We start from the raw sequence: 26742 nt of genomic DNA on the forward strand, positions 1-26742 counted from the left end.
GCCGGCTCCGATATTAGTACCTAAATAAATTCCCATCTCCTGACCTGCGTCCTCCTCATCAGAAGCTTTCTCTCCCTCCACCTTCTGCTTTTCTCCAGAGATGCTAAAGTAGTTATGCCATCTGTCCGAGACAGCAAAGAAAATGACAAACATTGTTAGGATTGACATCTATCTCTGTATCTGTTCTTTGCTGAACAGGAAAAAAAAAATTCATGTCACCTAATGATTTAACCTGTGTGCTGCTCACAATGTGAACAAATACTGAATAGACTGAAATGAAGGTTGAACTAAGAATATTTCCCCCGGGATTCGGCTTGTCTGTTTTACTTTTCAATAAAGACAGTTACAATTTGAGCCACCGAGACAACAACATGGTTCTGCTGCAGAGACCGCGGACGCTGCCGGTCTGGGTAATGACTTAAGAGTCCGTGATTAGGAACCAGGTTTAGCAGAATCATCAATATGCAAAATACAGGAGAAGGTTGATGATTAAGATTTGGCGAGTTGGAAATTTGAGTATTGGATGTTTTGGGAAAATAACTGAACATCTATACTAATATTACATATACTAATGTTATATGAATATTGATACAATGATGACCTGTTTGGCACTAATAATGCAAGACTGTATAAGTGGTGAATAGTGATGAGAAGACCTTGGCCGGACCTGAACTAAAATCCATAAATCCCTAAAAACCATGTGATGTTGACCCCGAAAATGGGTGTTGACTGTTAAAATGTCGCTGGAAAAGTCTCTAGCAGCCCCTTTTGCACCCATTTGCTCCAACACATACGCAAATTGGGGGACGGGCTGTCGGACAACTCTGACACTTGACTCTGGCATCTTAGACTGAGATCTAAGACTGACACCTGAGACTGACACCTGAGACTGATATCTGACTGTCTTTAGAGGTCAGTCAGAGTATGTGTATTGAATACACTGCATTTACTTCTTATTTAGCAAACATGCTCAAATGATCTGTGAGGCTGATATCTGACAGTCTTTAGACCTCACAGCTCAGTGTCAAAGGCTTGTGTACTAGGTACATTGTGCTCGGCAATCTCCTTCAGCTCCATAGAGATAAACAGGATATCCTATCTATGTTTCACCAGCTGCAGCGGTCATCTCAGGTGCGACGGCGATGCATCGGACCCCCGTTCTTATCATCACTGAGACTCCCACCAATCAGCAAGTTAGGCACTATCCTGTAGATAGTTTGCTTAGATGGGAAAACCTTTTAAGACAATTTATACATTACATTGAATTGCATGATTTTATATGAAACAGACTACCAAGTTCTATAGTACAGCTTAAAATGACATACATAAGCTTTCTATCTAATTTCTGCTTATTATGCTTTTTAAAGAATAAGCTTTTGTGTAAATTGATAATTTTGATAAATGTTCATTGATCAGGTACAGACATTTGAAAACATATACTGTACAGAAATACCACTTTACAAACTAGATCTAAACTACACAACGTAGGTATGCTACAGATTTCTAGTGTTTAGAGATATGTGTGCAAATTATTAACATACACATTGGCTATAAGTTATCTATTACCTGCTTTTCGCTAAGAAGTCTCTAGAAGCAGCTTATGGAAGTCTGACAACTAACACACTGAATGCTTGTTTTTTTTCCCCTCCCCCTGCTGTCTTCCTGATTGGTTGTCAGTTTTGAAGAAGATACAATGGGGCAGATTTATTTACCCGGTCCGTTCGCGATCCAGTGGCGCGTTCTCTGCGCTGGATTCGGGTCCGGACAGGATTCATCAAGGTAGTTCCTCCGACGTCCACCAGGTGGCGCTGCTGCGCTGAAGTTCCCTGAAATGCACTGAAGTTCACGATCCTATCCTGGATGAAGGTGAGTGCAAGCTCCGCGACACAATTTCCTTTTTTAAATGCGGCGGCTTTTCTGAATCCGTCGGGCTTTCGTTCGGCCACGCCCCCCCAATTTCCGTCGCGTGCATGCCGGTGCCGATGCGCCACAATCCGACCGCGTGCGCCAAAATCCCGGGGCAATTCAGGTACAATGGGCTCAAATCGGAAATATTTGGGTATCACGTCGGGAAAACGTGAATCGGGCCCTTAGTAAATGACCCCCAATTTATCTAGTACACATCCTTACAGATCATTTAAGCATGTTTCAAAGGCAGGAAGTAGATGCAGTTTATTCAATACAAATTCTCTGACTGATCTCTGAAGACAGTCAGATATCAAACTCAAGTGTCTCAGGTGTCAGAGTCAGGTGTCAGAGTCAGGTGTCAGTCTCAGATGTCAGTCAGAAGTCAAGTGTCAATGTTAGGTATGAAATATGTGATTATATGATCAATGACTTCTGATCATGTCCTAAAATGGACACTGTGCATTAGTAAAGACACAACATCGTGAAACGAAAGGAACACTCATTACTTATTTAAGCCGCTGCGCCATTTTTTGTCTGACTTTGCATGTTCTTTTCAGTGTAAAATGCTTGCACATGTATTTATGCTGAACTATTCCCGACGCAACACAAAATTCTGCGCGGAAAGGGGCGTTATGGTGCACAGTCCGACAATGCGCCACATTTATCATGCAGTGTCCGGCAGAAATGTGCTGCATGTCCAATGTTAAAGGTGCACCAAAAAAAAGTAAAAAAGTTGGTGCACTCTGTCGGAGCAGTGCAGGAGACACCAGAACAGGCTCCACAATTCATGAACCTGGAGCCCTCTGCACACTACACAGCCGAACTGCACATAGTACAGACTGCACTGTTTTTGATAAATGTAGGCCATTGTGGCTGACAGATTACTACTGTACCTGGCAAACTGATTCTGTTTGATACTTTTCGACGCTCTTTGACTTTGACTATGAGTTTCGTTGAGTGTGGAATACATAAGCCTGATGCGCAAGACCTGAAATGTCCCCCCTGAATTATAACCCAACAGAACTGCAGCTGCCATTATAGCTAAAGATGGTCCTACTAACTCATGGGGGCTAAATGACAAAAACAAAATGCTATCGATATCATTCTAGTATCGAAACACAATTAGACAGATCATATCAGCCCTCTCTTATCAGTCGAGTATTTATTTTTATCTTGGTTTGTTAAACTTTTACTTGACCCTATTACGGGAAGTAGATAATTTCACATCTGATTCACTATACCCATCCCAGGGTTAATAGAAGCATATCATTCGTCTTCATCATTCTCCTTGTTTCTCCAGACCTTGCCTTTCTGTCGGAATTCCTCAGGCGCTGAATGGCTTCAAACTGATTCTGACTTTTGATTGTATGTTTCTGTAGATCTTGCCGGCTTCTTGGGACAAAATGCCACAACCTCTGACGTATCTCCAGAGAGCAGAGAAAAAGTTGGGTTTTTAACAGCCTAAAACTTGTTATTAAAGGAGAAACGTTGGTTACAAAATAAAGTTCAGGGGAAAATGTCTTAAAGAAAGCAATTATAGTAATTATACACCCACTGTAGAGAAATTGTGGGGGTCAATTATTATGGCGTTTGAAACGTGCCGGAAAACTGGCAATGTTTTTCTTTTTCCTTTCTGCACCTCTTGCGTTTGCATTTATGAAGTATCGGTGCTACAACATGACAATCCCGAGTTGTCCTATTTTTGCCCGCAAAATTGTGGCGCCACTTGTGATTCCCAAAGTTTTCTGGTGCTTCTATTTTTCCAACTCATTTTTTGGCACAATTTGCTGCATAAAAGAAGCAGTTAATGCAGGTCTTCGGAGTTCTAAACCTTTTAGTCCAAGCGCCAATTCATTAATCCTTTTCGTCAAAATCTTACATCCCAATGAAAAATATAGCACGCTTCCAGCACCACCCTGCGCCAAAAATAATAAATACTTATTATAATAAATAATAAATAAATAAAAAATAATAAATACCCCTCATTGTGCGCAGAGGTGCAGTAAAATAACGGGAAAAAAAATCCAAAAAGTAGCCATAATTTATTTCAATGGAACTTTAAAAAGTAATATTGGCACTACAAATGCAAAGTGAGTAATACTAATAAGGAAAAATGCTAATCTATACAGAATTAGGTTACATTTTTTGGTGTTGCAACATCAATTAGAACGTCAGTTCATCCTAAGCTTTGCATGGGCACTGTGCTCTATATTTGCATCACATGAGGCACGCTAGTAGAACCTGAAGACAAATATAGGCTTCAAAATTAATACTTCCCTCCACCCTGTGAGCCTAACTCATCTCCGGCGAAAAATGTCACATGACTTTGGAGATTTTTTTAATAGGTGAACAGGGGAAATTTCACATAAAAGAGGGATTTCTAAAATGGATATTTCATACTGTACCTGAGGCAACTTGTTGTTGGTGACTATAAAGTAGGTGATTGTAAAATCTTTGACCTTACTCTGCACACTGGGCCACTGTGTCTAAGCTGCCATAGTATAGTTATTTTAGACCAGGGGTAGGGAACCTATGGCTCGGGAGCTCTTTAGTTGGCTGCATCTGGCTCTCAGACAGCTGTGGCTACCTATATAATTGGGGGCATGTGCCGTGGCTACCTATCTGGTAGCTGTCGGTCTTTATAGGAACCCGGGAAGTGGGCAGCGCTAATCAGTGGCGCACTTGCCCTTTAAACCCATGAGTGCCAGCGCGCTGGCCAGCAGGGACGGGGTCGAGGGTTGAGCGAGCTTGGAAAGGGGCATTGCCATGGTGAGACACTACCTGTCTACTGGGGGGCATATGCATATGGTACAGCTCTTATGGAATAAGATTTTAAAATATGTGCCGTTCATGGCTCTCTCAGCCAAAAAGGTTCCTGACCCCTGCTTTAGAATATAGTTACTGTAAAAACATCCACCTTACTTAGAACTGTAAAGCTGTATCTGAGGTGCCGTGATGTAGGCATTTACTTTACAAAGAGCTGAGCGGCATTATCTAAGCTGTTGTCAAAGAATTATAATTAATATTGTATATCTGTTTTCAAAACAAATCTAGAAATTTTGAGGGTGAAGGGGGTAAAACATATTTCTGAGCCTGTGCCCCTATTTTTTTAAGACTTTGGCAATTAACCTGGCTGCTAGTGCAGCATCAATGTGCCATGTGAGGTACTGATGGGCATGAGGAAAAGTTGTGTAGGGGGCACAACGGTAAAATTTTGTCCCAAGTCCTGTGAGTCTTGTTATGCCTAATAAAGGCCACACAACAAAACAAAGTTAAACATTGTACAAAATATAAAGTGTCCCAACTACAATTACAAATTACAAATGTTCAAGCTTTCTTTCACATTCATATTACAGCAATAGTTACAATGGTATCAGACATCTCCTGCTTCTTGTGATCAGTTGGCTCTTTAACTTAAATATATGTTGGCTGCTCATAAACTGATGCATGGAGAGGACTCACAGACCGATAGCTGAATTACATAGTCACACCTGATCGCAGCACATGGCAGTGCAGCATATGGGCACTGTCATTTTGAATGGATGCTCTGCATCACCATGTGATCGATTTTCATAACATCATAACATGTCATTTGACATTCTGTATTATAGTCTACTAAAGGCAGACTGTAATACAGATGCAGTATATCCACAATACAGTTGTATTGCAGTATATTATGTAAGTTGTGATAATATTGCTACTGTACATTTGTTTAGGTTTTTTTTCTCTCTTTTCATTGCGTCTTCTTAAATTTTCTTACTGACTGGAGGAGCAAATGTTAATTACTGTTACAACTGGCAGGAAGGCTAGTTGTAGCCAACACCCCAGGAGATTCCTTGATGATCAAAGATTTGGAGGAAGCTTCTCTTTGCTTGGAGAGAGAGGGTTTGCTGCTGCACTGGAGAGTGGTAAGCCGTGTACTCCGCACCAACACATCAGCCTCACTTTATATTACCACTGCTTTCCAATCAGCTATATTCCTCCTCCAACTAGATCACGAAGCTCCACTTTTTTCCCTTTAATCCACAGCTCATCTCTGGGGACAAAGATCAAAGGAATAGTAGACCTGTTTGTAACTTTCCCTCCAAAACCAAACAAAGATATACCATAGCTGTCTATAACTGGGACATAATTCATAATTACAGGGGCCAAGTATCAAAAGCCTAGCTGCAGGGGAACCCAGCAAATTGCATAACATACCTAATGTTAGGCCTAGACACCCCAAGTTTGGGGTGAAAGATAACAAGATACCCTGGTGATTGGAAGATTGGTTAATGAATAAAACCCCAGACACAGAGACTACCTCTCTGATGGGAGGGGGATAGAAAAACTCTGCGACATCACAGACAGGGGTTGGGGTCAAAAACCCACTGAGTTTAAATTAGTGAAACAGCCACATGACCTTGTTCAGTTCCGTGTGAATCATCAGTGTGCATTGTCTGTGTTGTTGAGGTGCCTACAGCCTTCTTAGTACAAGTAAGTCATGGGTGGTGGCAGTGGATTGGCTGGGTGCTGAACATGTGGAGTAAATTTAGCGTAAGCACGCCATTTTGTGGAAGTGGGCGGAGCTTAAGGGCTAAATTCTGGGACTCCATTGAGTAGGTGCAACCCTGTGTTTGGACTCCGGTGTGCAGGGTTTGTGACATAAGTGTTCAGACACCTTAGGGTTAAAATACCCTAAAAGGCCTTAAATAATAGGAAACAAATAAAACAAATTTAATCACCTCCTTTCTCTAAAACACAAACAAAATAAGCTCTCTGATTGCCAAAAGAGGAGAATCCTAATCCCTAAAACATGTAAACTTTGTCCATGAAATTAAGAAGGGAACATAAACAAAAGTAATATGGTCATTAGAGCCGGTATCAGTATTATCAACTGTATGAAATGTAGGAAACGACGATCCATAAGTACCTAATTGGCCCCCTACATCTTCTTCTACTGAGGGACATTTCATGACAGTAAAATAAGGTGGATGCAAAGAGTGATTAAATTATACAGCCTGTCTCCTCCAGTGATAAAACAGTAGATCATTTAAAAAAAACCTTGGGGAACATTAATCATAGTGGGTCTCAGGTTCGCCTATTTTTGTGCCTGGTTTGTTCTTTTTTTTCTGGCTTGTGATCTATGATGGATCTAGTTCTGCCTTAGTAAATGCGCTTTGGAATTGCCGCATGTCTGATTCATTAGCGCCTGATTTAGCGCCAAATTTGTCTCTAATTTTTACCCTACAAAGTAAATCTCATTTGAGACTAACAATGGAACGAGATTCAAAAAAGGTGACAGAACGTTCAGGGCTTCATTTTTACACAAAACAATCTCATTGTGATGTAACTGCAGTGACTAAAATTTACAGATATTTAACAAAAATATAGAAAATTCTTGCTGAAATGAGTCTTTGCCTTTTTTATTAAAATGTACAGTAAATGGAGACTGATAATATTCTCAGATCTGTACAATAAGACAACAATCACTCCCAGAGATGATCCCATAGACAATGATGAAGTCCTTACTGGAGAAATTTTACATTTTAAAGCTGCTCCGAAGTATTTTCCGTGTTGCATAGAGGGAATTCTTCATTTGGCAAATGAAAACCTTTGTTTTTAGTAATGAAAAGTGAATTTTTTTTGGAAGTGCACCTGCTCAGAGTAGGTGCATTTTTGAGCCTTTTTTGTGTCTTTTTAGGCGCAATTTTGTGATAGATCCCGTGCAAACATCTGTATAGGAGGCTCTCACTATGTCAGATAAGACGCAGGGACTCAGAACCACTAAGTGCCGAACTTTGCCGTGTGCCAGAAAATGGCGCAAAAATGCATCAAATTAGCAAACTGCGCCAGATTTTTGGGCACAAAAACGGCAAAAGCAGTCTAACAAACTATGATTAATGTCCCCCAAAATGTTTATGAAGAAATTAAATAAAAATTCAAATAGTCTATAAAAAGCCCATTTTATAGATAACCTGTTCATAAACCAAAGGTCATCAAACTTTTTTAGGCTAGATTCTGATAAAAAGATTAGGGGTTTTTATGTATAAAACACAGATGGCTCCAGCTCTTCCACTGGTGGTCCCTGACAATCACTGTTTACATCCTTATAGAAAAGATGCGATAGGGCTCTATATATCGACTGCAGCCAATCACTGGCCTCAGTTGTCCATTTCCACACAGGTTAGCAAATCTGCTCAAGTCAGTGATTGGCTGCAGAAGTCATATGTATCCAGTGCATATCACTGCTACATGGAAGTAAAGATGGACCCGCAGTGGCAACAAGAGCTGAAATGGGACGAGGAGATGATGACTGGGGTTGAGTGGATCCTAGTCCACTCTGAAATTGCCTGGATCAAAACTTAAAAATCCATTTTGGTCCTGGATTCTTGGATCAAGACTAGTTCCATGTCACCAGTAATACCCCCAATCGGTGCTGGTGTTCAAGTAAAAACTTTAAATTTCAACTGTAAAGTATAAATACTTTTGCCTAACCCTTCACTATAGCTGAAACCAATTCTGCTTTGAGCAAAAATAAGCAATTATATAATTTATGCTAATTAACTATCTGCATGTGTTTATCTGCTAGCAGAGGTTTTACCTTATCCACTCAGGCTAATCTCCATTTGCCTGGTAATCATGGGAAACCATATGGAACAACTAGAGACAACAGGAGGCTTTTTGGGAGGGACTGTGAGAGAGGAGTGCAAAAAAATAGGACCTTTTGTGATGTCACAAGCACATGACTCATCACATGCTTCAGGTCGTCCAATTACAAACATGTTGTCCTGATTCATGTGAAAGGCTTGGAGTCTCTCGACCTGTGCTAAAACTATTTTTTGTCAATAAATTTAAAGCAATGCTTTAATTGGTATTTGATTTATTTCAATCTCATAGAGCCCCTTTTATCGAGTATAATCCAGCATTCATCCAATGAAATGACAGGCATAGTGATTGGATTATCTGACACCTATTAGGCACCAACAAGACCTGGATTGCTCTTTTTCCATGGAACAACTAGAAAAACAGCAGGGAATCTATCAATTAAACAGACAGATTTTCTTAACGCTGCCAAATCCGGGATTTAAATATCTGGAATAAGTAGATTTGTGACAAATTTCTTAAATAAAAATCTCCACGAGTGACTGTCTTACACGATAATGAATAATAATTTGAAGGAAATTTACCATAATACCTGAACAGCATTAATCCTATGGCTGATGTGTCACTCGTCAGCTTCAGACATGTACACCCTGCATATTTTTGAATAAGTATCTATCATTTTTCACATGCAAAGGCGTCTTCAATGCCGACAATGAAAAAACACTGGAAAGTTTCTTCAAAAGTGACAGAAGTGCGCACCTTAAAGCTCGGAGAAAATAGACACATCAAGCAGAATGCCTAATGCTCATGCCGAGATGTAATACTTATGTCAGCATATTAGAAAAACCATAATGAAATACTGACACATCCTGAAAAGTGATGCTATAATTGGAGAACTCCGGCTGAGACCTTTAGTAATAGCGTATTAAGAGGAGAGAGTGGAAGCGATCTCATGACTGGAGCACATGAGCAAATACCGTAGAATTGTCTCCGCTTTTAGACATTGCTCTTACAAATGGCACCAGAGAAGAAAAAAGAGGGAAGAAAATGCTCATCAAGATCTCGAGATCAATATCATCGAGATCTCCATGTTCTTTCAATAACAAGAAGAAAGTGAAATTTTACTTTCCGAGGTACTTTAAAACGGTTCCCATCATCAGAAATGATGATTTCCAACCAACGAAGTGGCCAAACCATCACCTCCAAAAATCCTTGTTCAAGGGAACCTACCACCCCGATTCTACCTATAAAGGTAGAAGGGGTGGTAGGTGGATGAATGGGACGTGAGGATAGCCCTTTTTGGGCTAATCCTCACGTCCCGGCTATCTTTTAGAAAAGTTTATTGCGGGCATATGCAAATTTATTTATGCGGCTACTGGGGCGTGGAGTAGCCGGACATGAGGCTACTAGTCGCGGCTACTCCACGCCCCAGTAGCCACATTACTCCGCCTACCATTTAATCTTCGTCGCGCAGCTCCTCGTAGCTGCGCGCCCTCGTCCGAGTCCCCCGGCATCTGCGGCCTACTGCGCATGCGCAGAACCCAGGCCTTTGGCTGCGCAGCCGCGGCTCCGGGGCCAGAGCTACTGCGCATGCGCAGTAGCAGTGGGACTCGGACGAGGGTGCGCAGCTATGAGGAGCTGCGCGCTGAAGATTAAATGGTAGGCGGAGTAATGTGGCTACTGGGGCGTGGAGTAGCCGCGACTTGTAGCCTCATGTCCGGCTATTCCACGCCCCAGTAGCCGCATAAATAAATTTCCATATGCCAGCAATAAACTTTTTTAAAAGATAGCCGGGGCGTGAGGATTAGCCCAAAAAGGGCTATCCTCACGTCACATTTATCCACCTACCACCCCTTCTACCTTTATAGGTAGAATCGGGGTGGTAGGTTCCCTTTAAGTCCTGTGAATTATTTGGTACCCCCTCTCCTTCCGCTGTAGATTATTATCACACACATCCTAACCCACTTGAACTTGAGTTGTCTTTTTCCTGAACTAATTCCTTCTCAGGAATAAAAAATAAAAAATGTTGTGTAAAATGTCCTGATGTTTATCCAATAACATAATCTAAGTAAAATTTCTACAAGTCACTTAAAAATGGATTATCAACATCAGAAGTGTTGGTTTCCAATCAGGGGCGTAACTAGAAGAGACAGGGCCCTATCGCAGATTTCTGTATGGGGCCCCCATTCCTCTAAAAAAATATAGATATATTTGTACACGCTCACATTTCTATACCTTTACACAAATACATGTATACGTACACATGTATGCACTCTCATATACATTTATGCATACAGTATATACAAGCCCATTTAGTATACATCCATACATTTATATACACATATAGTATATACACATCCATACATTTATATACACATACAGTATACTGTATACACATCAAATCAGCACACATACTGTATAGTACATACTGATCGGGGTGGGATTTATCATACACTGGTACTCGTGCACAGGCGTATGATAGAGGCCCCCCTCTGTCCCGCCAGATACATCAAGAGGCTTAGGACTCTCAATGTATGCAGCGAACAGCTGCTACGCCCAGCTACGTAAGGTCTCACCTGGCATAATTTTGCACAAAAATGTTCACTCGTAAGTTTTCAGAGAATACCCAGGCACGGGGCAGGAACACCATGTGGCCGCCCACTCTGCCAGCCACGGTGCCCCTCTACGCCCCATTCATGACCACATGGTGTAGAGGTGATGTTGATTAAAAATTCTTGCAGCGCGCAATAATTTGCAATTATTTTAATACTTCTAAGTTGTCATAGAGGCAGTAATAAATTACCCCCATTATATACCTACATATAGAGTCACATTTTCCACAACTTGTAGGCCTGAAAACAGGCTTACACGCAGTGCCTTTTTATCTTTTCTGATGATCAGATGTATCGTAGTGTTTTTTTCCTTATTGATACATTTGGTGTCAATTAAATTAATACATTGTTTTTTATTAAATCTTCGACTTTAATAGTCGCAATCAGTTCCCGGCTAATTTTTACGCCTGGTCCGGAACAGCTGCAGATTTGCAAAAGAAAAGTCTCAACTTTCTCATCTGAATTCAGGTGATAACTCAGGGAATACTGCAGAAAACTAGACAATGGCAAACTTTTAAGGGAGACATTGTTAGGCGCAAAAAAATTTGCTAATCAGCACAAGCACCTTAAAAAGTATCAAAAATTTAAGAAAAAGGAAAGCCAAAAGTTTGATACATGTGCCCCAATGCTTGTGGAGTTTGTAGAGTAAGTTTTCTCACACTGCTGCTTGCTGGCAGGAAGTGTCTGTGTGTGAGCTTGGAGGCAGAGAGACATTGCAGAGTGCAGACAGTAGAAGCTATTCATAAAATGAACCTGTCATGTCTGACCCCAGTAAGAAAAGTTATGGTCAGATCCTGGGGCAACCAAAATGGGCTGGACAGAGGGGGGATGTGGGAGGGGGTGAGTTGAATATTGATTAGCTGGTAATATGTTAAAGAGAAAGCAGATGTTACATTTTAGAATGGAGCCTACCCCAGGACTTGCAGGAAGATGCTGGCAGGGAGCCAGGTAAAGTTAAAGAACATTTATTCCACGAACAACCACTGCCTATCCTCAAGCCCTCTAGTCACTAAGGAGATAACACTTTCCACTTCTGTATATCACTCTATAACATCAGTCATTGACGATAATCCAGGATATAGTGCGTCAATGTTTGGCAGGTGTTACCCATGTTTCTCACATACATATATAATAATCTGGAGAAGACATGTTGTATCATGTTTACCTCCATGTTTTATCTCCGGCTACATTAAGTTACAGCTCGGAAGGGATATTGAATTGCAGTTGCATTGACATCCAGGAAATTAAATGATAGAAATCATGGCAGTATTCCTTCAATCAAGTCTGAGTCAGGGAAGGAGAAAACAAGGCGAGCCGCCGAGCCGAGCTGAAATCTCTTCTCCCTCTGCTCATTTATTTTATTTGAGTTAAGGGAACAATCCTAATTGAATAATACCAATGAGAAATCACCGCTTTACTACGGGGGAACGTGTTCGGCTGTGACTACACCATTTGTTAAGACACAGGAATAGGTACATCCTGGGAGGTAGGTGACCTATGGCTGGTCTGTTGAGTATGCACTACTTATGCCAAGTCTCCTATACATTATGCATGGTGCCACCAGGTCCCCAGGAATCAGTGCAGGTAGACTCAGTGTCGATTGACTGAGTTATTTCTTTTCCGCATCTCTCAGATTCCGTGTGATGTAGAAGAAACCTGGCAAAGCCTCGGGGAAAGAAGAGATTTAGATTCTCTCTGAAGTGTCTTCTGTTTCCTTCCCCTAAACAATAAATACACAGAGCGGAGCATCGGCCTAGTAAATGCACTGAGCTAATGGGCCCTTTGACTTTTCTTTGAGGAGAAACTTATTTAACACAAACTCTTGGAGGCTTGGATTAGCGCTCAATGCTGTATCTGGGTTAAAGTAAATCAGTCATGATTAAGGTCGGGCGCTCCACTTGAAACACATTGCTGTTTTTGTACTTCTGTGGATTGACAATGGTAACTATACTGAAATAAAGATGTACCATGTCGAGAACCTGGTTGGACCGTGATCTCATTCTGTTTAAACAAAATCTCTCAACAAAATCCATCATGATAAACCAGGGGCACTTCATAGCTCCAGGCACCGTGACTGTGGTAATATTCTTATATTTGTCATCCATGGCCTCCTTCCTCCTAAAAATCAACATCTCTTATTATGCTAATGAGTCAGAAGTGCTCTAGGGGACATAACTAGAGCCCCTCTGTGTTGCAGCTTCATAAGCTGTTACACTGTGCTGGGGCATCTCTCACCTAACTCCCTGCTCCCTTGGCACTACCCCACTTCCTGCTGCAATCTAACACAATAGGAGGGGGAAGTGCTCCATCACAATCTTACAGCCTTTGTTGTTACAGCATGGATAACTTCTATAAAACGCCCATAGCCCTTCTGGCTCATTAGTATATTTTAAAAAGTTGTTTTTAGAAGAAAGGAGGCCATGGATAACAAATGTAGCATGAGGCAGATTAGAGATGAAAGATGATGAGATCCATGAGATGGATACAAAACACAATGAGATTCTCAGCTCCGCTACATTTCAGCTGGAACACACACAGAGTCAGCCCTGCTATACCTCCTCCCCCTGCTATAAAGATCTTATCGGTAGTTTTCAGAGTAAGTCTTTGCATGCTGCTTGCCGGCAGGAGGTGTCTGAGCTGGTCTTGTAATGCAGGGGGGAGTGGTAGGAGGCAGACAGCACACAGCAGACAGCAGAGCTATTCATGAGAAGAATGTGCCCTCCCACAGTCTTTATATTTATTTTCTTATCCTCAGTTATCATCATAGTATCATAGTATATCATAGTATATAAGGCTGGAAGGAGACACAAGTCCATCAAGTCCAACCTTTAAGAATTAAATAAATGTTTTATCCCTATAACCGTGATATTTTTTCTCTCCAGAAAGTCATCCAGGCCTCTCTTGAACATGTACATAGAGTCTACCATAACAACCTCCTGCGGCAGAGAGTTCCACAGTCTCACTGCTCTTACAGTAAAGAACCTTTGTCTATGTTGATGGTAGAATCGCCTCTCCTCTAGGCATAGAGGATGCCCCCTTGTCCTGGTCACAGGCCGAGGTATAAAAAGATCTTTGGAGAGATCCTTGTGCTGTCCGTTCAGGTATTTGTACATTGTAATGAGGTCTCCCCTCAGTCGTCTTTTTTCTAAACTGAATAATCCCAAATTTTGTAATCTGTCAGTGTATTCTAATCCCCCCATTCCCCTAATAATCCTGGTTGCTCTCCTCTGCACCCGTTCCAGCTCTACTATATCCTTTTTATACACTGGTGCCCAAAACTGTACACAATATTCCATGTGTGGTCTGACCAGGGATTTGTATAAGGGCAAAACTATGTCTTTATCATGAGAATCTATTCCTCTCTTGATACATCCCATTATTTTATTTTCTTTAGCAGCAGCCGCCTGGCTCTGGTCACTAAAATTAAGTTTACCATCCACCAATACCCCCAAGTCCTTTTCAGCTTCAGTTTTACTAAGTAATTGACCGTTTAGAACATAATTATACTTTTTGTTTCCATGGCCCAAGTGCATAACTTTACATTTATCTACATTAAACCTCATCAACCATTTCTCTGCCCATCCCTCAAGCTTCCACAAATCCCTCTGTAATGCTAAACTATCAACCTCAGTATTTATTACTTTGCACAGCTTAGTATCATCTGCAAATATTGAAACTTGACTGTTTAAACCCACTACAAGGTCATTAATAAAAATATTAAAAAGAAGTGGCCCCAATACTGACCCCTGTGGCACTCCACTGGTAACATCAACCCAATCTGAGAATGTGCCATTAATGACCACCCTCTGTTTTCTATCACTAAGCCAATTACTTACCCAAATACACAGATTTTCTCCTATTCCCAGCAGTCTCATTTTATATACCAACCTTTTATGTGGCACGGTGTCAAATGCCTTTGTGAAGTCCAGATATACAACATCCACAGCATCCCCCAGATCCAGTCTTGAACTTACCTCCTCGTAGAAACCAATCAGATTAGTCTGACAGGACCGATCTCTCATAAACCCATGCTGACGCTGGGTTATAAGGTTGTGCACAGTGAGATACTCCAGGATAGCATCTCTAATAAACCCCTCAAATATTTTCCCCACCACAGCAGTTAGACTCACGGGTCTGTAGTTTGCAGGATCGCTATTTGATCCTTTTTTGTATATTGGTACCACATTTGCTATGCGCCATTCCTTTGGAACATAACCAGTCCTCAGTGAATCTTCAAATATTAAAAATAACGGTTTGTCTATCACCGTACATAATTCATGCAGAACCCGGGGGTGTATGCCCTCTGGCCCCGGTGATTTATCTATCTTAGTGGTTGCGAGGCGGCGCCGTACCTCTTCCTGGGTTAAACTGTTGACATTATAAAAAGAATTAACATTATTCCTCATTGTGTCTTCCACCAGGGGATTTTCCTGGGTAAAGACAGTTGAGAAGGCGACATTCAGTAGATTGGCCCTTTCCTCATCTCCTTCCACCATGACCCCCATGTTATTTCTAAGGGGACCCACACTCTCTGTTTTTAGTTTCTTATCATTTATATACTTGAAAAATAATTTGGGATTATTTTTGCTCTCCCTGGCAATATTTCTCTCAGTCTCTATTTTTGCGGCCTTTATCTGCTTTTTACAGGATTTATTTTTCTCTCTATAATCCTGTAATGCCTCATCACTACCTTCACCTTTTAGCACCTTAAACGCTTTATCTTTCTCGCTTATTGCTTTCCTTACAAGACTAGTTAGCCACATAGGGTTTTTCTTGTTCTTTTTATGCTTTTTCCCATAAGGTATGTGTTTCTCACAGGACTTTTTCAGAATATATGGGGGGGGGCTTTTGTCTTTGAGAACATTATCCCAGTCTATGCCTTTAAGGTCTTCCCTTAGTTGCTGAAAATTTGCCCTCCTGAAGTTTAGAGTGTTGGTTGCCCCTTCACTAACGCTCTTAGTAAAGCGTAATACAAAATCAATGATATTATGATCACTATTCCCCAGGTTCCCCCCAACCTGTAGTTTTGATACCCTATTAGGTCTGTTGGTAAGGATAAGGTCCAGCAGTGCCCCCCCTCTTGCTAGCTCCAGGACTAGTTGCGACAGGTAATTGTCTTTTGTTGTTGACAAGAACCTGCTGCCTTTGAAGGACCTGCAGGTTTCTGACCCCCAGTCAATATCTGGGTAATAGAAGTCTCCCATGATAAGTACTTCACCATGCTTTGAAGCCGCATCCATTTCACTTATCAGCATTTCCTCTGCTGCCTCCATTATATTTGGAGCCTTATAACAAACCCCAAGTAATATTTTATTATTCTTTTTCCCTCCTCTTATCTCCACCCATAGGGACTCCACATTTGCGTTACTGATGTCATCTCGCAGGACGGGCTTGAGGCAAGAATTCACATATAAACAAACCCCTCCACCTTTTTTATTTATACGATCCTTTCTAAAAAGACTATAACCATCTATAGTAACAGCCCAGTCATAGCTACTGTCCAGCCATGTCTCGCTGATACCCACTATATCATATTTCCGCTCCAACATCAAGAGTTCCAGTTCCTCCATTTTGTTTGTGAGGCTTCTGGCATTTGTGTACATACACTTTATATGGTTTTCCCTGTCCGTATTCCTTTTGTTCTTATTCCCCAATCTCATTCCAGCCCCCCTTCCTCCCGTATGGACTATGACTCTTCCCAGCTCTCTATGTACACCCAGGTCTCTAGTTTAAACACTCCTCCAACCTTCTAGCCATTTTTTCCCCTAAAACAGCGGCCCCCTCCCCATTGAGGTGCAGCCCATCCCTACTGTAGAGCCTGTAGCCAACAGAAAAGTTAGTCCAGTTCTCCATGAACCCAAAACCCTCCTTCCTACACCAACTTTTGAGCCACTTATTTACCTCCTTGATCTCCCGCTGCCTTTCTGGTGTGGCACGTGGTACAGGCAGTATTTCGGAGAAAATTACCTTTGAGGCCCTTGCCCTGAGCTTATGGCCTAAATCCCTGAAATCATTTTTAAGGACCTTCCACCTACCTGTTACTTTGTCATTAGTGCCAATGTGGACCATGACCGCTGGTTTCTCACCAGCCCCTCCCAGTAATCCGTCAACCCGATCCGCAACATGCCGAACCCGAGCACCCGGCAAACAACACACTGTTCGGTATGCACGGTCTTTGTCACAGATTGCCCTGTGTGTTCCCCTAATAATCGAATCTCCCACTACCAGCACCTGTCTGACTTTGCCTGTGCTCCCATTACCCTTCTTACTGGAGCAGACATTCCCCTGGTTGCTAGCGGCCACGATGTTATTATGTTATCCTGAGTTTATTTAAGAACCTTGTCTTTGTGGGAATATCCCTTTAATTATCTTCCTAGGGGCCTAGCGGAGACCCCAAGTCTGCTTGCACTGTATGAAAATAGTGTAAAAAAAATAATTAAAAAATTAATTTAATAAGCTCTATAACTCTCATATTAGTAATACATACAGTAAAAATTAAATGTAACAATCATACTTTTTTAACTATAATATATATGTATACCTATATTTATAGCTCTATAGATAGAGAAAGGCTCACTGTTTGGAACCGAAACATTGCTCTTAGAACATGGATTAAAAATCCACTAAAGCATTTTTTCACCCTTTACCTGTGGCGTGCTGCTCATTTCATTGGACTTAAATAAATAGGTAGAATGTACCATATATACTCGAGTATAAGCCTAGTTTTTCAGCACAAAATATGTTCTGAAAAACCCTAACTCGGCTTATACTCGAGTCAAGGAAAAAAAACAAAAAGTGAACTCACCTTCTGACACTCCCCGGCATCCATTGCGGTTTCGACACAGTCTTTGTGACATCAGCCGCATCGGCACACACTATGATGTCAGCTTGCGACTGATGTCATGGTGCCTGCGACGGACCGGGAAGGGCTGGCAGGCTATATACTCCAGGGGGCAGGCAGGCTATATACTCCAGGGGGCAGGCAGGCTATATACTCCAGGGGGCTGGCAGGCTATATACTCCAGGGGGCTGGCAGTCTATATACTTGAGGGGGCTGGCAGTCTATATACTTGAGGCGGCTGGCAGGCTATATACTACTGGGGCTGGCTATATACTACAGGGGACTGGCAGGCTATATACTCCAGGGGGCTGGCAGGCTATATACTACAGGGGCTGGTTGACTGGCTATATACTACAGGGGACTGGCAGGCTATATACTCCAGGGGGCTGGCAGGCTATATACTGGGGGGGCTGTGACCAATGCATTTCCCGCCCTCGGCTTATACTCAAGTCAATAGGTTTTCCGAGTTATTTGTGCCAAAATTAGGGGGTCTCGGCTTATACTCGGGTCGGCCGCATACAACACCACTGAGTGAAAAACAAAAGAAAATAAAACTTAATATATAAGGCTACTCTTACTATTCCATAAGTAGTAACAATAAATGAAAACTTTATAAATGTGGTATTGCTGTAATAATATCATCCTAAGGAATAAAACTATTATGTAATTTAGTAGAGAGAAGAACAGCAGCAAATTTAAAACATAAACCAATCTTACAATTATTTTTAATGTGTTCTGTTCCCTTTTCACAAACAGTCTATTTATAGTTGATTTATTGATTATACAGTTACATTTAGGAAAAATGTAAAGAAAAAATCCTCACTTAATATACATTCAATTTGAAATGGAAACTGTCTTAATCTTATAGAGCTGAGGTTGGTCATGAAATGGTTACTGAGGACCTTTCAACACCGCCATACCTCGAATCATGGAATAGTTGTCACTGATTCCGGCACAGTTGGAGTTTTCTCACCAGCCCACTCGTAACTGAGAAATAGGCGCCATTGGTTTTCACATCCAATATGCTGAACAGGACCTCTCCTAGCAGGGTGAAGGTCTTTGCGTCTTGTGCACAGGGTATAACATTTAATCTTATATCTTACATTCTTACATCTGTGGGTTTATGCACAGTATATATAGATACACTCACACATGTATGTACAGCATAAGCTTACTGCAGCCCTAGATATATATATACAGTCACTATAAGTTATTGTTACATGTCCTAACAACTTACGAGGCCTCCAACTTACAAAAGAAATAGCTATATAGAAAACATATTGGGGCAGATTTACTTACCGGTCCAGTCGCGATCCAGCGGCGCGTTCTCCAACGCTGATTCTGGTTCTGCCGGGATTCACTAAGGTCTTGCGCCCGATGTCCACCAGGTGTCGCTGCTGCACCGAGGTCCGCCGGAGTTCACCAACCTATCCCTGGTGCATGTGAGTGATTTTGCAACACAATTTGGTCTTGAAATTTCGCCGTTTTTTTCGAATCCGTTGGGTTTTCCGACGGCCACGCCCCCCATTTCCGTCGCATGAAACCTGGCGCCGATTCGCCGAAATCCGATCGCGTGCGGCAAATTCCCGGCGCAAAACGGAAAAATTCAGGATACCCGACGAAAATGTGGCCGCGGAGCCCTTAGTAAATGACCCCCATTATGTCAATCAAGCTCACAACTGGAGATCCTGTAGGTGACATCTAGTAGCGACTGTGGGTGGCAGAAAGTTTCAGGCCCTCGGTATCTCATTAATGGTTAAACACCAAATAACAGGATAAATCACTAACACTGCACCCCACGGTGATAATAAAAAGTGAGATCTATAGTAACAAAAAAAAAATACAACAAACACTGTCCAAAAACTAGACCAACACATTTAAAGACCCAGTCTCCGGATTTCACAGAAAGTGCATTGTCCTACTACATTGCATCGTGCCGAGATTCAGTAAGATCGTGCGCCCGATATCCTGGATGTGTCGCTTCCCCGCTCAGGTCCGACAGAGTTCACCTTCTTTTTAGTGCTGCCTCTTTTCAGTGCAATTTAAAAGTTAAATCCCATGCTCAGTACAAATAAGTCGGACCATCCGATGGCACGCTCCCCGATTTGTCGCATGGAAGCAGCGCAGCTGTGCCACAAAAAGGGGCGCAGGCGACACGATCACACTGCAGACACTGCTAAAATACCTGTGCAAGCTGTTTTAACATTGAAGAATGGGCGAAGTCCGAAAAAAGTGTGGCTCAAAGCGGCGCAGAGACCTTAGTAAGTGTTCCCCTATATGAGCAAATCCATCAGTATTTAGGTCCGACAGATTCAGCTGAATGTGGACCCGAATCCATACACCTATGATTATGGCTTGTACCAGCCATAGGTGTCATCTTTACATGCTGAAGGCTTTTGGCTGCGATCTAGTGGTCCTAATGATGTCACATGGAATGATGACCGTCAAGAAAAAGTTTTGCCCCTGGAACGTAAAAGATAACAGCCGTGAGTCCCTTTGGACTCTCCCCCTACCTCTGCTTGCTGTGATCTTTACTTCTTTCACTTCTTCCCCCACTACATTATTGTGCAGCACATGCCACCGTACTGTGTATAACAGCCCAGAAATTCTATTTCCAGCATTTGGAAAGTTTTGCTTCAGCAGTGGGATTTGCAATCGAGACAGCTGCACATTCTAGTCTAAATAGCTTTATGACTGTAGACTGGTTTTTCATCAAATACATTTCTATTTCCTTTGTCTCGGCCAAAAAAAAATAAAAATTGCGCTAAAGAATTTTTTGTTTCCGCTGCGAACAGATCGGATGATCGGTTAGGTCAATCGGAATCTAACTTTATCTGGGTACTAAAAAAGTAGCAAGTTCTAAACTCCTTCTGTTCTTCATACAATTCATGTTCATATCTGGTGGTGTGAAAGCCGGCGCTGATATTTTTGAGGATTTTTTTTCCCTCTATACAGGCTTGGTGACATATTGCCTAGTTAGCATGCTTGTTGAAAATACATACTTGTGACTATAAAAATCTTACTGTGCAATATGTTGTAGGCAACACATTTTGCCCGATTCCAACACATTTCACAGTGTGGCTTCTGGCTTTGGGAAATTTCATCTCTTTTTTATGGTGTGTTCTGCATAGAAATGTTCCTTTTTTTTCCTTTTTTTGAGGTTTTGACATTTTGATGAGAAGACATATATATTTAAACAAAGTTTAATTAAAACAAAATTAATTTTAAGTTAAATTTAAAGTTAATTAAAACAAAAAATAATTATTTTATTAAACTTAATTTGAAATTCATTATATGATAAGCTTAAATTTTAGTTTCTAACCAGTTTTGTTAGTTACTGTACTTTTCAATTCAATTTAAGATTTTCAAAAAATAAATGGGCAGAGGTTATTATTAGAGATGAGCGAACATACTCGTCCGAGCTTGATGAATACTTCGCCAGCTCGAGAAAATGGCAGCTCCCGCCGTTTTGCTTTTTGGCGGCCAGAAACAGAGCCAATCACAAGCCAGGAGACTCTGCACTCCACCCAGCATGACGTGGTACCCTTACACGTCGATAGCAGTGGTTGGCTGGCCAGATCAGGTGACCCTGGGATAGACTAGCCGCTGCCCGCGCTGCTCGGATCATTCTGTGTCTGGATGCCGCTAGGGAGAGAGCTGCTGCTGGTCAGGGAAAGCGTTAGGGTGTTCTATTAGCTTACTGTTAGGCAGGAGTGATTCTACAAGAACCCAACAGCCCTTCTTAGGGCTACAATAACGTTATACTTTTTTTTTTTTTTTTTGCTTGTGGCTGGGCTTGCTGGCACTAGTAGTGCAGCTAGTACCATATTGTGAGGAATTTGCAGGGGGACTTGCTACCATTGTGTTTAGCTCTTAGTGACACACATATCCACCTCAAACACCAAAGTGGGACAATTTATTAGGGGTTTGAGTAGAATTAGGCAGAGTCTGCTGATTTTTTTTTTTTTTTACCTTTATTTCATTTTATAGCTCAAACTCATCTTGCAAAGCAGTGTGCTCTCATTGTAGGCTACAAAATAGTCATAGGAGAACCCCAACGGCTTACTTAGGCTTACAATAGCGTTATATTTTCCTTTTTTTTGTTTGCTTGTGGCTGGGCTTGCTGGCACTAGTAGTGCAGCTAGTACCATACTGTGAGGAATTTGCTGGGAGACCTGCGACCGTTGTGTTTAGCTCTTAGTGACACGCATATCCACCTCAAACACCGAAGTGGGACAATTTATTAGGGGTTTGAGTAGAATTAGGCAGAGTCTGCTGAATTTTTTTTTTTTTTTACCTTTATTTCATTTTATAGCTCAAACTCATCTTGCAAAGCACAAAATCCAGTTGTGTGCTGTCAGTGTAGGTTAGAAACTAGCCATAGCAATAGGATAGCATCGTTTTGTTAAAAAAAATAAAAAAATAAAAAAACACAAAATTTTTTTTTTTTCAAGTTTACACTTTAATTTGGAAAATGTTTAACCCGAGGGCTAGGGGTAGAGGACGAGGGCGTGGACGTGGGCGTCCAACTACTGCAGGGGTCAGAGGCCGTGGTCCTGGGCGGGGTGAGACACCACCTGCTGATGGGGGAGCAGGGGAACGCCGCAGAGGTACACTCCCTAGGTTCATCATGTCTCAAGTTACTGGGACTCGTGGTAGAGGACTGTTGAGACCAGAACAGTGTGAAGAGGTGATGTCGTGGATTGCGGACAATGCTTCTAGCCATTTGTCCACCAGTCAGTCTTCCACGCAGTCCACCCATGTCACCGAAATCGGCACTCCTCCAGCTCCTCCACCTCAGCCTCCTTCCCCCCAGTCTGCCCCCTCCCACCAAAATTTGGCATTTGAACCGGCATACTCTGAGGAACTGTTTTCTGGACCCTTCCCACAGTCACAAACCACTTGTCCTGCTGCTGAGCTATTTTCCGATGCCCAGGTTTTCCACCAGTCGCAGTCTGTGGGTGATGATGACATTATTCACGTAGTGGAAGAAGTGTGTAAAGAGGTGTCGGACGATAAGGAGACACGGTTGTCAGACAGTGGTGAAGTTGTTGTCAGGGCAGGAAGTCCGAGGGGGGGAGCAGACTGAGGGATCGGAGGATGATGAGGTGACAGACCCAAGCTGGGTTGATAGGCCGGGTGAACACAGTGCTTCTGAGACGGAGGCGAGTCCTATAGCAGAACAGGTTGGAAGAGGCAGTGGTGGGGCCAGACGGAGAGGCAGGGCCAGAGCTGGTGCATCAGCGCCAAATGTTGCCCGTAGTCAAGCTCCCGTGGCGAGGGCTAGATTTTCAGAAGTCTGGAGGTTCTTTAAAGAAACACCGGATGACCGACGGACTGTGGTGTGCAACCTTTGCCAAACCAGGATCAGCAGGGGTTCCACCACTACTAGCTTAACTACCACCAGTATGCGCAGGTATCTGAATGCTAAACACCCCACTCAATGGCACCAAACCCGTTCACCTCCGGCCGGGCACACCACTGCTCCTTCCCCGTGTCATCTGCTAGTCAGCCCCCTGCCCAGGAACCCGGCCCAAACACCTCCCATGCGAAAACCCCATCTTCGCCTCCACGATCCTCCACAGCATCCACCAGCGTTCAGCTCTCCATACCCCAGACGCTGGAGCGCAAAAGGAGGTATAGCGCAACCCACCCACACGCCCAAGCCCTCAATGTCCACATCTCCAAGTTGCTTAGCCTGGAGATGCTGCCCTATAGGCTGGTAGAGACCGAGGCCTTTCGAAACCTCATGGCGGCGGCCGCCCCTCGGTATTCGGTCCCCAGCCGCCACTACTTTTCCCGATGTGCCGTCCCAGCCCTGCACAAGCACGTGTCAGAGAACATCCTCCGTGCCCTGACCAACGCCGTTTCTGACAAGGTCCACCTGACCACGGACACGTGGACGAGTGCTGCCGGGCAGGGCCACTATATATCGCTGACGGCACATTGGGTTAACTTGGTGGAGACTGGGACCGAGTCTGACCCTGGGGCTGGTCATATACTGCCGACGCCGAGGATTGCGGGGCCTACCTCGGTCCAGGTCTCAAAGGCCTACTATGCCTCCTCCCACCCCTCCTCCACCTCCTCCTCTGAATTACCATCTGTGGGCATGGCGCCATCAGTCGGTAGCTCTAGGCACAGCAGCAGTGCCATCGCTAAGCGACAGCAGGCGGTGCTCAAACTGCTGAGCCTAGGCGATAAAAGGCACACCGCCCAAGAACTATTACAGGGCATCACGGCGCAGACTGATCTGTGGCTGGCACCGCTGAACCTGAAGCCAGGCATGGTTGTGTGTGACAACGGCCGTAACCTGGTGGCAGCTCTGCAACTCGGCAGACTGACACATGTGCCATGCCTGGCCCATGTGTTAAATCTCATAGTTCAGCGTTTCCTCAAGACATACCCCAATCTGTCTGATTTGCTCACAAAGGTGCGCCGCATCTGTGCGCATTTCAGGAAGTCCAGCACAGATGCTGCCACTCTCAGGGCAGCGCAGTGCCGCCTCCAACTGCCCGCTCACCGACTGTTGTGCGACGTGCCCACGAGGTGGAATTCAACACTAACCATGTTATCCAGAGTTTACCAGCAGCGCAGAGCGATTGTAGACTGCCAGATGTCAACTTCCACCAGAACTGGTAGTCAGGTCAGTCAGCTTCCTCAAGTCTACAATGAGGAGTGGACGTGGATGTCTGATATCTGTCAGGTGCTGAGTAACTTTGAGGAGTCAACACAGATGGTCAGTGGTGATGCCGCCATCATCAGCCTCACAATCCCGCTGCTTGGCCTGTTGAAAAACTCTCTGGTCAGCATGAAGTCGGAAGCTTTGCGGTCGTCTCAAGAGAAGATTCCCTTGTTGATAGCCAAAGCACCCTTAGGTCTGTTTCTCAGCGCATATCGGAGGAGGTGGAGGTGGAGGAGGATGAGGAGGAAGAGGAGGAGAATGTTGGCGAGACAGAAGAGGGGACCATTGTTCAGTCCTTCACTGTTCAGCGTGTATGGGCAGAAGACGAGGAGTTGGAGGAGTTGGAGGAGGAGGAAATGGACAGTCAGGCCAGTGAGGGGAGTGAATTCTTGCTCGTTGGGACTCTGGCGCATATGGCAGATTTCATGCTAAGCTGCCTATTCCGTGACCCTCGCGTTCAAAGAATTTATTCCAGCACTGATTACTGGGTATTCACTCTCCTGGACCCACGGTACAAGCAAAATCTTTCCACTCTCATCCCTGGAGAGGAAAGGAGTGTGAGAATGCATGAATACCAGCAGGCCCTGGTGCACAAGCTGAAACAGTATTTCCCTTCTGACAGCGCTAGCAGCAGAGGGCGTACTTCTGCGGGACAAGTAGCGAGGGAGAGTAGGCGACCAGGCAGCTTGTCCAGCACTGGCAGGGTTACGCTTTACAAGGCCTTTGCCAGTTTTATGTCACCCCAGCAAGACACTGTCACCTGTCCCCAGTCTCGGCAGAGTAGGGCTGATCTTTACAGAAGGATGGTGAGGGAGTATGTAGCTGACCATACCATCGTCCTAAATGATCACACAGCTCCCTACAACTACTGGGTTTCAAAGCTGGACATGTGGCACGAACTGGCGCTGTACGCCTTGGAGGTTCTCGCCTGCCCTGCCGCTAGCGTGTTGTCCGAGCGGGTTTTCAGTGCAGCTGGTGGCATTATCACCGATAAGCGTACACGCCTGTCGACTGACAGCGCTGACAGGCTGACGCTTATCAAGATGAATAAAGCCTGGATTCCTCCGCATTTCCATTCTCCACCAGGTGAAAGAAGCTGAACCTGAATAATGTATGCACTCCTCCTCCTCATTGTCCTCCTTCTCCTCTTTGTACACTAAAGCAGAGGAAACTGGCTATTTTTTTGGCAGGGCCAACTGGCTCTGGCTATAGTACTCTATGTATTTAATTTTTCTGGAGGGCCAACTACCCTGTCCTCTGTTTTAAACAATTTTTGGGAGTGCCACATACAGGCACTCAATCTATGTAATTTTTCTGGAGGACCAGCTACCTGCTCCTCTGGTTTGAAAACTTTTTTGGACTGCCACATACAGGCACTCAATTTATTTAATCTTTTTGGAGGACCAGCTACCTGCTCCTCTGGTTTGAAAACTTTTTTGGACTGCCACATACAGGCACTCAATCTATGTAATTTTTCTGGAGGACCAGCTACCTGCTCCTCTGGTTTGAAAACTTTTTTGGACTGCCACATACAGGCACTCAATCTATGTAATTTTTCTGGAGGACCAGCTACCTGCTCCTCTGGTTTGAAAACTTTTTTGGACTGCCACATACAGGCACTCAATCTATGTAATTTTTCTGGAGGACCAGCTACCTGCTCCTCTGGTTTGAAAACTTTTTTGGACTGCCACATACAGGCACTATCCAAATTAAATTGTCTCCATAGCAGCCTCCACACGTCGTCTTTTAAGCTGCCTTCACACGTTGTCTCCATTGCTACCTCCACACGTCATCGCCATAGCTGCCTCCAAAAGTAGTCCATATAGCTGCCTCCATACATGGTCCCCTTATCAAACAAGCTGTGTCAGGCAGAATTTTGGATTGTTTTCATGGCTTCCATGATAACTTTGTCGCCACCCTGCTGTGTAATCCACAAAATATACTGGCAAACTTTTATCATTTACCAATATTATTTCAGCGCTTCTTGCGCATCTGTTTACATTCCCCTCACCCGCCAGAACCCAAACTTATAAGAACGCTACTACACTTGATCTTATACAAAAGGTTCTTAGAAGTGCTGTTTGGGGAGTAGCCTAGAGACAGGGGCTTGGATT

This window comes from Engystomops pustulosus, chromosome 1, assembly GCF_040894005.1.
Source record: "Engystomops pustulosus chromosome 1, aEngPut4.maternal, whole genome shotgun sequence".
Lineage (NCBI taxonomy): Eukaryota > Metazoa > Chordata > Amphibia > Anura > Leptodactylidae > Engystomops > Engystomops pustulosus.